The sequence below is a fragment of the Paramormyrops kingsleyae genome, chromosome 1 (assembly GCF_048594095.1).
Source record: "Paramormyrops kingsleyae isolate MSU_618 chromosome 1, PKINGS_0.4, whole genome shotgun sequence".
NCBI lineage: Eukaryota > Metazoa > Chordata > Actinopteri > Osteoglossiformes > Mormyridae > Paramormyrops > Paramormyrops kingsleyae.
The window spans coordinates 68,680,224-68,693,648 of record NC_132797.1 but is presented as its reverse complement, the minus strand read 5'-3'; the positions used below and the strand labels follow the sequence as shown (position 1 = coordinate 68,693,648).

At 45.3% G+C, this 13,425-nt stretch overlaps 1 protein-coding gene and 1 long non-coding RNA gene across 16 annotated transcripts in view; both read right to left on the bottom strand.

Moving 5' to 3' along the window:
* Nucleotides 1–13,425, bottom strand: part of baz2bb (bromodomain adjacent to zinc finger domain, 2Bb) — a 72,903-nt gene that overhangs the window by 45,826 nt on the left and 13,652 nt on the right. The gene's annotated exons all lie outside the window — the stretch shown is intronic.
* LOC140578916 (uncharacterized) lies at nt 1,222–2,380 on the bottom strand. 2 transcript variants are annotated; one of them, XR_011983188.1, is made up of 4 exons: nt 2,252–2,380; nt 2,030–2,170; nt 1,773–1,924; nt 1,222–1,673 (listed from the first exon to the last, which is right to left on the bottom strand). It is a non-coding gene; the product is annotated as an uncharacterized lncRNA (long non-coding RNA). The 2 variants fall into 2 exon arrangements; XR_011983187.1 differs by having other exon boundaries at nt 2,272–2,380.

Sequence of the window (13,425 nt, the reverse complement as noted above, 5' to 3'; positions counted from 1 at the left end):
AACTGCAGTCAACGGCAGTAACCGTTTCTCGGGTGCTGGGCTGTGTTGGGGGTGGGGGGGTGGGGTGGAGACAGAGATATTGGAGCAGCAGATGCTCCCAGTTGCGCAGCGGACTGACCATCAACTCCAAGCCAAGTCCATCGTGTCCCAAGAAACCGGGGCCGAAACTGTTCCCTGCCAGGGGTCCCACCTTCAAGCCATTAACTAATACAGCATCTCATCCCTCGACCCAACCTGAGCATGCGGGGCCAAAGGCAGCCTTCTCCCTGTCCTTGCGTTCAGTAAACGGGCTGTGAGGATACAGACACTCAGACAGGCCACCTCTGTCGCCCGCCGCACCTGCCGAAAGCAGATGTTCTCTGTAAATCAAATTCAAATCACGAGAAATGAAAGAAAAACTGTCTGTCGGAGTACAGAAGCAGACAGACAGCTGCACTTGACAGTGACTGCAGATGAGGGCCATAGAGGTGACGCTGATCCATTTTCGCTTCCTGCTGGCCTGCCTCCTCAAGCTGCTTTTGTCATCTATCTATACCTTCTCTCCTTTCCAAATTTGTCAAGTCAAGAGAAGTAGTCTGGTTGGATTTAGCTTCAGAATCCATGTTTCTTTCGATAAATAATAATAAAAAAACATACTAGTTGCCAAAATACTTCTCTGTGCAATTATTTAAAATGCAGATATTCCACTGCCTAACCAGTAAAAACATGCCACTGAAAGCAGAAGATGTGATTTCAGTCAACCGTTTTTCACATTTAAGTTGAGACCATAGGGATTATGCAAAAATTAAATAAAAAAAAAATAGCCATGAACGTTTGAACATCTAAGTTCACTAGACTGTCTGAACCGGAGAGAAAAACAGAACAACTTCAGTGAAGTTTTTTTTTTTTTTTTTGATGCTCTTGTGGCATAGAAACAGGAAGAGTCTTTAAATAAAACATCTTCCATCATCCGATATCCCTAAAAAAAATACAGTTGGCATATTATTGGTCTTTGCCATTAAGCTAAAGGTTATCCGATGTTTCGTAAACGTTGTGCTCCTTGGGAGTCCAGACAGATCCACACCACCCAACGCAGCGTTGAATGCATCTGCCTAGAAACATGATACGGTGTGATAGACCAGAATAGAAGTATTCTGTCACACTGGTTTTAACCACTGCAATACAATATTAAGCTAAATGACGGCAACTGACTGTTTTAGCCACAGTACAGAAAACCCCATAGTTCACTCAGAATAACTTTCCATCAATAAAAAAACTGACAACTCTCATCAGGAGTTTTTTTTTTTTTTGGTGTGGGGAGGGTAATGATTTATTGAATTAATGACTTATTTTGTTACATTATTTTGATGATTATTGAAGGGTACTTTTTAAAAGTTTTTTGTTGCGAAATAAATACTTCCACCACCTTGTTTCCACACAAAGGACTCATACTTCTGCATTTAAAGCCTGCTTTTTAAATGCAAAACTGTAATTATTCATTGAAAGGAACTTAGAGGAGTGTCTCAGTCGCTTAAAACTGTCCCATCTTACGACAAAACCACAATGATGAGCACTGATACGTTCCCGTAACGAAATAACAGTCCGAGATGAGATCAGCAAACGAATCTCGTAATCGTAAATCATAAGACAGTAATGTGCCGCTCGCCTTTTTTCCCTCAGACGCTGCTCTCGGCCTGGCAAAAAAAGAAAAGAAATTATCGTAGTAAATAATAATAAAGTCCCTGACAACAGCCGAAAGCGTGTGTCGTCTTGACAGAGGCATGTCACCGGACCAGTTTGCGGCCTTCCTGCCGTCTCGGCGAGGGAAGGTCGGGAGACGCCGCTTCCTGTTCATTTCCATACCGCCCGAGCGGCGGAGACGCTGTCAGGAGGCTTGGGCGAGCGAGAGAGCAGGCAGACGGCCATCTTATTTGCTTTTCCTCCCCTGCACACACGCACACACATCTGGTTATGACACCAAAACAGGCCACAGTCCTCGGCCACCCTGTTATCAGGACGCAAATCGGCACGGCACAAAGTCCATTGTTACCGTCGTCTGCAGCTAAGAGGCCGGACACACGGGCGCGCAGGCGGCACGGTACCGTCTCCCGTGTCTGTCTGGCCGGCATGCTGCCCGTGCCAGTCCCGCCGTGCCATCATCGGCCTCGGCAATGAGGTAGCGTCTGAGAATCTTGCAGGGATATGTTAAGGTTAACAATTAAAGTGTTAAGGTAAGCGGGGGCCAGACTATACATTTACATGAGAAACATACCGGCTGGTTTTTGTTGTTACCTGTAAACACAGAAACCCCATCAGCTGTCGTGCTGTCTTGTACTGAGGTTTTATTTATTTATTTTTTAATTAAAAAAAAACGTGTTCGGAAACACACGAGCGAATCACGGCAGCCCCCCCATCCCCCCCCCCCTTTTTAATAAGCGAAACGTCACACAACATCAAGACCTAATGAGCTTTACTTATATGTCGCTTTCTGCTTCAGCAACAGGAAGTTTTTTTTGTTTTAAAAAAACACCTTCACTTCTGGGTCTGATAATCATGGATATCATCTTAAAGACCAGCGAACTGCTTCAATCGAGAGGAAGTCCGACACGCTGATCATTCTACCAGCAGTGACTAAGGGTCACATTTGCCTCGGTAACCAAGGTTCCATATATATTTACTGATACTCTCCGCTGCTGATGGAATAATCAGCTGCTTTCAGTTAATATAGATAATATTGTCTTTAGAAATGATTCCCCCCCCCCCCACGTGCTATTCGCCAGACGTGTATTTCTTCCGAGCAAACATTACGGAAGGCAATTTTCTCTGCCGCCTTTTGTAGCGGCAGCGGCTGTTTTACGGTGGTGTGAAACAGGGCACCGTCCACGCTGGGCCTCGCTAATGGAAAAACGCACCTCGCCGCAGCTCCTGTTACAGGCACCTAACAAATGCCCTTTTCAGAAGCGCTGTGCGCTGCGGCATGAAATAGCGAGAGACAGATGCCTGATATCGCAGGATTATCTCACCTACAGTACGCTTCAAAAAAATATTAACTCTTAATGCGGAACGGAACACCGAGCTGAGTAATTGCCAAAGTAATTACCAATTGGTAAGGAAATTAATTGCAATTTGAATCTGCCACTTCGGCAAGTAAATAGGACTGAATGAAATCTAAAAATAGAATTATACACTACATTTTCAACCTAAAACTGGGCTAATTGGGTAATCCTTCAATAAGAATAATTGAACGTTTTATACAAACCACATACTTGAACACATAATACAACAGTATTCAATACTACTGAAAAATACAGAAATAAAATAAAACTGGTTATGTTTTAAACACGGGTATCTTCCAGGATTTCCTTAAAAATAAAAGTTGAACAGATGCCAGAATTTCGTATCATTTGCATCTAATTGCTCACAGGTCTTTTGTCTTGATCGGTGAGTTAAAACGAATTCTATAAAATGAAGGATAATGACTTACAAATCAGCTACGAAACTATGAATGTGAGCATCTCGAAGAGATCAAATTATGACTATTATTAGATCTAAATGCCTGGATTGCCTGCATTTATGCTGTGGAAGATGCAGTCCCTTTATGGAGCGACTTACATTGCGAGCTGGATTCTCAAACACCGTTAAAAACACGGAGAAGTATTCCACGTGGGACTTGTCTGCGTGACGAATAAACAAATCCCAGGAGCGTAAAAATTGTTAAGACCACCACGCATTTAATATTTAAGGAAAGAGTGTGTCGTGAAAATCCAGAGAGCCACATAATTTTAGGGCATCTGCAAGATGACAATTTTCAAACTAGGAAATCTCTCTTCATCCTGTGAGCTGCTCGTAGGAAACACAATGATCTCTCAGCTTTTGACTAGTCAAAAATCTCATTTAATTTCAATTCAGTTTGAATTACTCTGTTGGTATCTATCCCCCCCCCCCACCACCACCACCCTGGGCTCTGGAATTTCAGCTTCTTCCAAAAGTATCCCTCTCCACTCCAGGTTGACCTCCTACCAACCAATCAAACTGAAGAACCCACAAGTCAGGGAGTGTTATGGGAGATACAAATGACCAGAATTATGGTTCATTTTCTCATCAAAGTCTGAATGCGGCCTTTTCCACGACCCCGCATCCCAAACCCCATTCCATATCCTCCTACACTCACAGCACATCTTGAGCTTCTGGGCCGGTACCTATTTGTAACAAGATCGAGTCGTTCAGCGAAAGATTCTACTTCCTGACTTCTAGATGTCCTTTACATAACTTAAGCTACACAGAATAAACCAGCAACGCACCCTTTTCGTTACCGATTCACTGCAAACTTTCGAATAAGCAGAACAGATAACGAGCTACATACTTAATGCTAAACAATGGAGTAGCCTGTAAGAGGAGACTACTTGTTTCCCCCCCTAATTAATGATTAGCTTTTGTGCAGTTGTGATTTTAAAACTGTGGACAGAGACTGGCTATACTGATCCAGGGACTAGAGCATTTCTTTGTATTTTTCCATTGTATTAAATTTAAAAATGAAAGCCAGTACATATTGTACCTTTCTCAATACCAGTTACCATCAGAAATTCATCTGCCACTTAATAGCTGAAAAATGATCCCCAATGAGGTTTTAAAGGTTGGCGAACGATCATCAAAATAATTGTTGGGTTTCTTTACAATGCCGCTGATTCTTTTACTTCATCAAAAACACAGGCAGTATAACGTGACTCAGCCTTCTTGGAATCGGCAAACCAGGGTCAAGAAGCTGCAAGCAACAATCACTAACAAAGGGAGAGCTTATCTAGCAAGCAACCCAAAATTTATGAATCTCTACTACAATACTGCTTCCTGAGCGTTATAGTTAAGCAGTAAGACACCTTACAATTGTAACAGTCCTCTTAAACAGCTAAGTAGGATGTTAGCCATGAAGGAGGTATACAGTATACATTACAGGCAGTCCCCAAGTTAAGAACGTCTGGCTTACGAACGGACTTCCATAAAGCCTATTATGTTAAGAATTCAGTTTAGATACAATGGTTCATAATAACAAACACACACACTACTTTGTGACACGTGAAATCATTGGGCGGCTTCAGCAGTTCGCTGGTTCTGGTACAATACAGTAGCGTATAATCATTTTTTCCGAATTACCTACGAATTCGACATAAAGACAGACTTAGGGAATGGATCGCGTTCGTAACCTGGGGAGCGCCTGTAAATGTATTTATAGCAATTCCTCATATGATCACATAAATTTGAATGACGTAACCCTTTCATGGTATCACTCATTTGATCCTTAAATTCAACCTCAGCTGCTCCTTTTCACTATTGAAACCTCAGCAGGTGAGACTTGCTTTGACTCAGATAGTAACCGAATAACCAAAAATGCATAACCCAATATGAGCCATGGGAATCTATTGGGGGAGAGGGGCTGCAGCGAATGTGCTCTCCATTGGGTTTTCTGGCAGAAGATACATGTCAGAATGATGCAATGAATTCATAACAGGGAGGAACTGAACAGACTATTTGTTGGCATTTCTTTTGAATCACCCCAACACTCAGACTTTGTCACTCACAGTAGGATACCAATAAGGTCCATAGCCGACTATGTACAAATAGCCAATGAGTTGTAACAAAACAGAAACGTTGAATGGGCCACATCTGCCATTGTTGTCTACATGACCCTCACCAACAATCGGGAGGGGGAGAGAGAGCGAGCACACAGCTTCCAGCAAAAGCATCTCAGGCCGCGCTGCCTCTTTAAACACTTGGTTGTCCTTGAACAGACCTGGCCTGTCATGTCTGTGCCCCTGTGTTTGCCAACTTGCTGGTGCTGGAACAGAAAAATGAAAAAATGTTGCAGTGAACTGCAGAGTATACAGTCAAAGGGGGTGACACAGTGGCCTGATCTCCTGGGTTGGGGGTTCGAATCCCACCTCTGTTCTGTGTGGTTTCCTCCTCTTACTACAGTAACAGTCCAAAGACAAGCAAATAAGCTAATTGGTGTCACTAAGTTGCCCACAGCGTTTGACCGTGAGTGTGTGCACATGCCCTCCAAAGTACTGGAACCCTATTGAGGGTATACGGCAGCCTGGGGCTGTCTACAACAGGCTCCAGACCCCTCCATGACCCTGACTAGGATAAGCGATTAGACGACGTGGATTAAACGAGCTTGAGAAACTTGTCAGGCATCTGGGCCAGAAACTCTACACTAACCCAACTCTTCCCTCCTATGAAACAGAGAGGGAAAAATTTATACATTGCTAGCCCACGTCGTCTCTCCCGCCAGCAGGACTCCAACCTCCTGTCAGAAACATAGACGCTTCAACGGCAGAACCTTTTCACCCCAGAGGTGGACAGGAGCCCCGAGAGATTGCCCATGCACCATCAGACAGACAGCGATCCCAGCTGCGATATGTGCAAACCCTCCCACCCAGCATCCAGGATGACATGAAATAAGAATTCACTTGGCCGAGATCAAAACAAACTTGACTAGCCTTCCTCTGGAAACAAAGCCAGTTGGCAACAGAAACCGTAACATCATTCTTGAAATTGAAGTACATATGGAGTGAATCAATTCTTTGAATATTTTTAATTGAAACCAAAAAAGGTTGCAGACAAAAAGAGCTTTTCAGAAGGATGCAGGAGTCTAAAATCCAAGCTTTTCTCCTCGACATACAGGATGCCCGAATACAATATGCATTTTGCTGCAGGAGGAGAGTGGTTGCATACCAATGAGACTGGCTAATGAAACCAACCATCAACCTGCAACACATACATATTAAACCGGGACCTCGGTGTCATCCGCTTTTTGCGTCGTTTGTCCTTTCCCTCGTTTCTTCTCTGACCTTTCCGATATTCCCTCCTATTTATCAACCTCGCCGTTTCGCTCAGAGCGTTATTATTGAACGTTAACCTTTCGTTCCGGGAATACAGACGCTGTGCCCGTGTCCGGAAACACAAACGTTGGACAGACATTCAACACGCTTTAATAATCACTCGTCCAATTAGATCGTAATTCTTGTTTAATTACTATTAAAATCTAAAGGGGAAAAAAAGCACTTCATTGCTCAAAGACAGGCATTTGGATATTTGCTTCATTCAAAATGGAGTACCCAAACCATTAAAACAATCTATTACAGACCATGTTTAACAATCAAGGAAGCCAGGTCAAATTAATTATTCTAAATTGTTATACAGTACAGGACAGAGCAAATACAATTAGCAATTCACAAACGAGGCACTTTTCATTCCCTTTCTTGGTCATTGGTCAAAGACACTTGCCCTTGTTTTAATTTAGGCGCCTGTCGTGTGCATGCTGGCCGATGGTCACGCACTCGCTTTTAAATATGAGGATCGATTTCTGGTGTCAAACCCCTCCATGTGATAATCGTTAAACGTCTTCTTAAGGTTCTCACAAATCCAGAGGGGGTACAACCGGCAGGAAGGGAGACGTTGTTGTGCATCGGAGCATATATTACAAATAATAATTTAAAAAAAAGTTAATCATAAATAGTTCACAGGTATCACACAATTAGTTTTAAGCGAGATACCAGTTAAAAACCGGGCTAAAGTCTACGGAGGAATGGTAGCCTTGAAAACCAGCATGGCGGCATGACGACATCAGGAAACATAAATAAAAAGACAAGGCTTTCACTAACCCAGAAGATCTAATTAAAATTCAGATGAAACACCATCTCGGTGCACTCTTATTGCTAAGACATTCGCAATAAGAGGGCACTGCCAGACGGGGGTGGGGGGGTGGTATATCCATTTTCTCTCTCAATTTATTTCCCTATTAACACTTGAAAAGGCATAAATACGTGGAAATTAGCAGGCGTGTGTGAGCCCTGTTATTTTATTTACCTTGATGCTACAGAGCGCGTTAACGAAAAGGACTCTTCCGGATACGAGCCTCCCTCCCCAGAGACGCGTTTCTGAGCCCCAGTGTCAGTGCACTCCCTGCACACCCCCCCCCCCCTCCCCCCTTTTTAAAATGGCCCTTCTCCACATCTCCTGTAAACAATGGGGGGGTTGGGGGTAATTGATCAAAGTGCAAGGGAACCCTCTGAGCAAGCGAAGGTGACCGCGCTCGGCCAGCGCGAGCGGAGCGGAGCGGCGACTCAGACGTTCCCCCCGGTCGCCATCTCTCTTCCTTGACAAAGACTCCATCTGCCACGGAGCCATTTGCAGCCTTCGAGTCGGAATATCAATGATTCCCGGGCCGCTCCCCGAGTCTGCGTTCACCTTGGTATCACCTCTGCTGGCTTCTGAGGGGCTGACGGCGCAGATATGCTCCCCTGTAGGCACGGGGGGTGCTGGGGGGGGGGGGGGCAGCGTTGTGGGCTAAGCAGCTTTTACGCCATACTGGCAGAAAGGCTTTTTTTTCCCCCCTCTCCTTCAGCTGCTATTGATATTATTGGGAGCGTTTTAGGTCCCCTTTCGGAGGGGGGGGGCATCAGATCAGCGCCGGTGCTGGGAATCTCACTCTGCAGGGTTTTTTTTTATTTATTTATATGGGGAACGTGGCAGTCATGAGCGCTACAATCTACTGGAGATCTCACGCGGCACCCCGGCACCCCGGCCCGGTCCCACCGGGGGTCACGCGAAAACCAGAAACCGAATTAAAAATTCCAAGTGGCTGCAAACAAATAAACAAAAAGACAAAAAGGTACATTGTACATGTATAAAAATCGAGTCCCCTGCCAGCACAAAGGCAGCAAGCAGGCATCTGGCCCCGACAACCGAACGACGCTAAAGGAAAATTCAATTTTCCCCCAGACCATCTGCACATCAAACCACAGAGAGGCACTTATGAGACTCTGCAGCTCCTATTCATGCAAGACCCCCCCCCCACCCCCTCAACAGGGGTCCCAAAACCAGTCTTCCCTAACCTTTCACCCTGGGAAGGGTGGGGGGGGGGGGGGTTGCCATTATTAGCCCAGGCTATTGATAACAAATTAGTTCCCCGAACACAGCTGGACAGAGGTTCCTCTTTTAGGAACATTCGGAAATTTCAGCGCTAATTACTTCCCTGAGGTTTACCGTGGTAGCGCCTTAAAAACCTCTCCGGTATGTCTGAGAACACAGCGTCTGTAATAATAATAAGAGGCAGGAGTGTCTCAGGGATCACAAATCCCCGGACGATCCTAATGCCTCCTCTGTCCTCTGCGGAGTGCATGCTCTGCGTAGGCTGCTAAATGGACAGGCGGGGGAGGGGGAGAGGGGGAGGTGGTCACACTAAGATGCTGCGGCACACGGATTTAAGTGTTTCTGCATCTGGTGCCGCAACATTTGTAGTGACATCGCATTTAATCCTGCGGAAGCTTGAAGTCTCCCCCCCCTTTCCCCAGAGGCTCCTGTCTAACACCCAATCCCAACCCACCCCCCCTCGGGTATCACGCTCCGGCCACCGTACGCGGACCCAGAGTCGTCCCGGTAAATCGGACCGGAGCCTGGCCGACTCCTTCCGCACCTGCCTTGCAGGAGTTAAACCGCGCTCTGGGGAGGCCCACGGCGGTAGATCCCGTCACGTGCTTCTCGTCGCGGTCGACCCGCCGCCGTCTACAGTGGAGCCGCGCCCGCGTGACACGGAGACGCCGTCCGCCACCGCACCGTCAGCAAGAGGCTCGCGTCCCTGCAATGAGCATGACGAAAAGAAATGCAAGACGGGGAGAGCTTTTTTTTTTTTTTTTTTTTTAACCGAACAGCTTCAGAGGGTTACATTGCACTGGGCCGGGCATTCTGTCGTGTTCGGAGGCGGGGGGGAAGCTCCTCTGCCGTTCTAATGGGATCTCCTGAAGGCACGCGTAATCGCACATGACCTCACGTGGCCGGCCTTGTTGTTAAACAATAGGAACAGATGCAACATGGCCCGGAACTTGCCGAGAAGGCGTGGTCTAACCCCGCCGCGGTCCAGACCGTCTTGGCTGAAGACCCAGTCCTGTTGCGGATCTGAGACTGAGCACTCCTTTTTCCACCCCCCACCCCCCACTGCAGAGATACAGTCATAAGGAAGGGGCGTCTATGACCAGCAAAATGCCTTCTCTTCTTTTGTGACCCCCCCCAGCCCCACCCCAAAAAGTCCAGAGCAAGCAGGCAACCCTCTGTCCACCACTCCCTGCCCAAACCCCGCCCCTCCCCACGCACCCCCCCCCCACCACTCCAAATTCAATGCGGTCTTCTAGCTCCCCTCCATAAAAAAAATCATGATTGACTCTCTCTCCACACTCCACCAAGGGGGGGGAAAAAAAAGCATATTCAAAATGACTCCTGTCCCCAAAAACACATCCTTCTACTTGCTTCCTGTATCCAAAAATATCTGGTCACAGGAAAGCAACACTTATCAAACTGTCTCCGACAAGTTTCATACAGTGACAAAAGTCAAATAACAAATAACAACATTACTTCACAATATGCAAAGTGTAAATATTTTGTTGTCTAGCGATTTTCTATTTGAATACCCTCCCCAATACAGGTCCATGGAGTGATAGAGCCAATCAATGAGAAGTATTCCAGGGACATATACGACTCTCCCTATCATCCTTGCAAGAGAAAGAGATACAGTATTTAACAGCACATCATATTACAAAGCCACAGCAATCCGTTAGTGATTCAACCCTGGTCACAGAATCCACTCTGAAGGCACGCTGTTAACCATAGGAGGACATAAATATTTTAGGAAGAAGAAACAGGAAAACGACACTGACGTTTAAGAAGCAGCCCCGCTGAAGAAAGGAGTGTCGGGGGTGTGGTTGATGAGCGAGCGGGTCGATACAGCGCATCCGTCATTAAGGTGGCGCTTAAAACATGGCGACGGGAAAACGTTCCCGCTGACTGCTGGACTGAGGCATGCTTGCATGGCAGAAAGCATTAAAAAAATGAGTCTGGCAGGGCCAAAACGCACAGCGGTCGCATGCATTACACGCCGTCGCAGGGAAGCGCTAATTGCGTTTCGGTTTCTGCTAAGCGGCGTTAGCATCCATAATGAAAAGCTCACAGCCCTACGCCTCCGACTATTGTTGCCACACGTTAAACCTGAGTCTCTAAACAAAGATTCGAAACCTATTCTTTCCGAAGCTTTTGAAACTGTTCAGCAATTACTGTAGATCATTCACGTTAGAACAGAGCTGAAACAGAGAAGGGCAAAAATGGCCGCATCTGTACCATTCGCGAGCCTTTACGAGAGGAGGTAAAAATCCAGAAATTCCAGGCTAACACTGATTTATCACCAGCATTTTTGTGTTAGGTATCCTTTGAAGACCCTCGCTATGTACTAATGAACCCCAGATACACTTTCCCAGCTATGCAACCAGGAACCAGGGACCAAAAAAAAAATCAATTTAATCACAGATAAGAAAACTAGTTGTGACGTTAGTTTATTGTCCAGTACCAGTGCCATGGTCCATAGCTGTAGATGCCTGATAAAGAGCTGCTGCTGGAGATCTCAGAGGTATTCATTTTTAAAAATGCTTTTGTCACAAACACCACTCTCTTTCCTTAGTCCTTCTGCTTCCTGTTTGTTTTTATTTGGGAGTTCAGCTAACATTTTTCACATCCTTTTTCATCCCGTCCCACGTTGTGTCAATCCCAAACAAAAGACTGAGGCCTGCTTAGATTTTCCCATCAGGTAGGCGTTTCACAGAGACCGATGCTGAAACTGAAAACAACAAAAAAAGTCTCTACCAACGGTTACCCGCAGACACAGAGAGCTGCAAAAACTAGAATTTTCCACAGAAATCAGAAGTTGATTTTGTATCACATTTTCACTTCCTGTATTAATTGTTAGTGTACTACCGTAAAATAGAAATGGAAATTTAAAAAATGAAATAAAAAAAAAAAAAAACACACAAGATCAGTACATCTCCAGATTGCGAATTCAATAATCCTGAACCTGGCATGGATTAACTTGTGTTTGTTTGGAAATTTGTGGATTATGGCAAAAAAACAATGCCCTGAAACCTTCGCAGGCATATCACATGTGTAGCGCTAAACGTACGCCTTCCCCAAACCATCACGACAGGCAGGGATATGTATGAAAACTGTGCTGTAAACATGTGTTTTACATACTAGCTAATGAGCACCAGTTGTGCCATGTGGTAATAATTGGGGCTAAAAGAAAATCCTAAATCTGAGAGGACTGGAACCAATGTTTAAAGCTTCCTTCCGGAATCATCCGGGTGGGGGCACCGGGCCTTAAGGACCGCCAGGCATTCGCAAGCGGCGTTCAAACAGCTCCGTTTCTGGCTTAAATCAAAAGGAGGAGGAAAAACAAAATCCACCAATTACCCGAATGTCATGAATAATTAGTTATTTCCAAGAATCCTCAGACTTCAAAATTAAAGAGGAGGCCCACAGACCTCTACCCTGGCACATCCTTTTGCAGGTGGTCAACCCAGTACCATTCTAAGGCACTGACTATGCTATATAATTGGCCGACAGCCTGTTGCTAAAGTGCCCTGGGGACTCATCCCTTTAAGGTCAGATGCCTGCGGTGCATGAGGCGCTGCTCGTCCAATAGGGCAATGGAACCGGAGCTTGTGGGCGGAGCCACGCACTTGTCGCTACCGGATGAGTTCACACCTTTACTGAGCATGAGGGCATTTCATTGAGCCAAGTGTGACACTCAGTTTGAAATCATTGGCCACACTGAACGAGCGACAAGCATACATATGTAAGCGTGTAATGTTATGTCATATGTCACACGTGTGCAGCTTTGGCTGAGCTCAGGCTCCGGGAACAGACACCTGAAGAACAGATCTGTCTGGCTAGAAACTGAAGTTTTATTTATATATTATTTTATGGACTGCATCTATCGTACTACAACTGGAATATATTGATATATTCCATCAACTCATTTCAGATTATTTTGATTTAAATCAGCTGATCAACTTACTGGGACATTCTGTTATTTGGTTGTGAGTCACGCTGAGTGATTATCAGAAATCTCTAGGCTCTTGCTTATTGAGGGGCACTAATTGGTAAGATATTGATTTAAAACATTTCTTTCGAATCGTCGGTAATTTTCCTGACAGTAAAGGACTCGGCCGAATCCCACACGGAGCGAGTAAACCAGGATGTGTGTTACTGGGAGGCTGTCCACCCCCAAATACTCCCATCCTCGATTCCGCCGGGACACACAAGGAAGGAAGAAAACATATCAAGATCTAAAACCTGCATTTATTTACTTATTGACACTAATGTTTTCAAGGGGCCGGGGACCATAATCTTTTTGTTTCCTTAACAGAGGACACAAGGGTGAAGGACTTAGCTTGAGGGCATCCAATGTGAAATCGCAGATGAGAACTGCGACGCATATTAAACCACATGCATGGCTGCAAACTTCAGCCTTCTTAAAAACAACGAAAAAAGCAAAAAACTAATCATCTTATTTGAACATTTTGTTTGAGTTCTAATTTGCACAAGGACAAATTAAATAGTCTCAGGCAG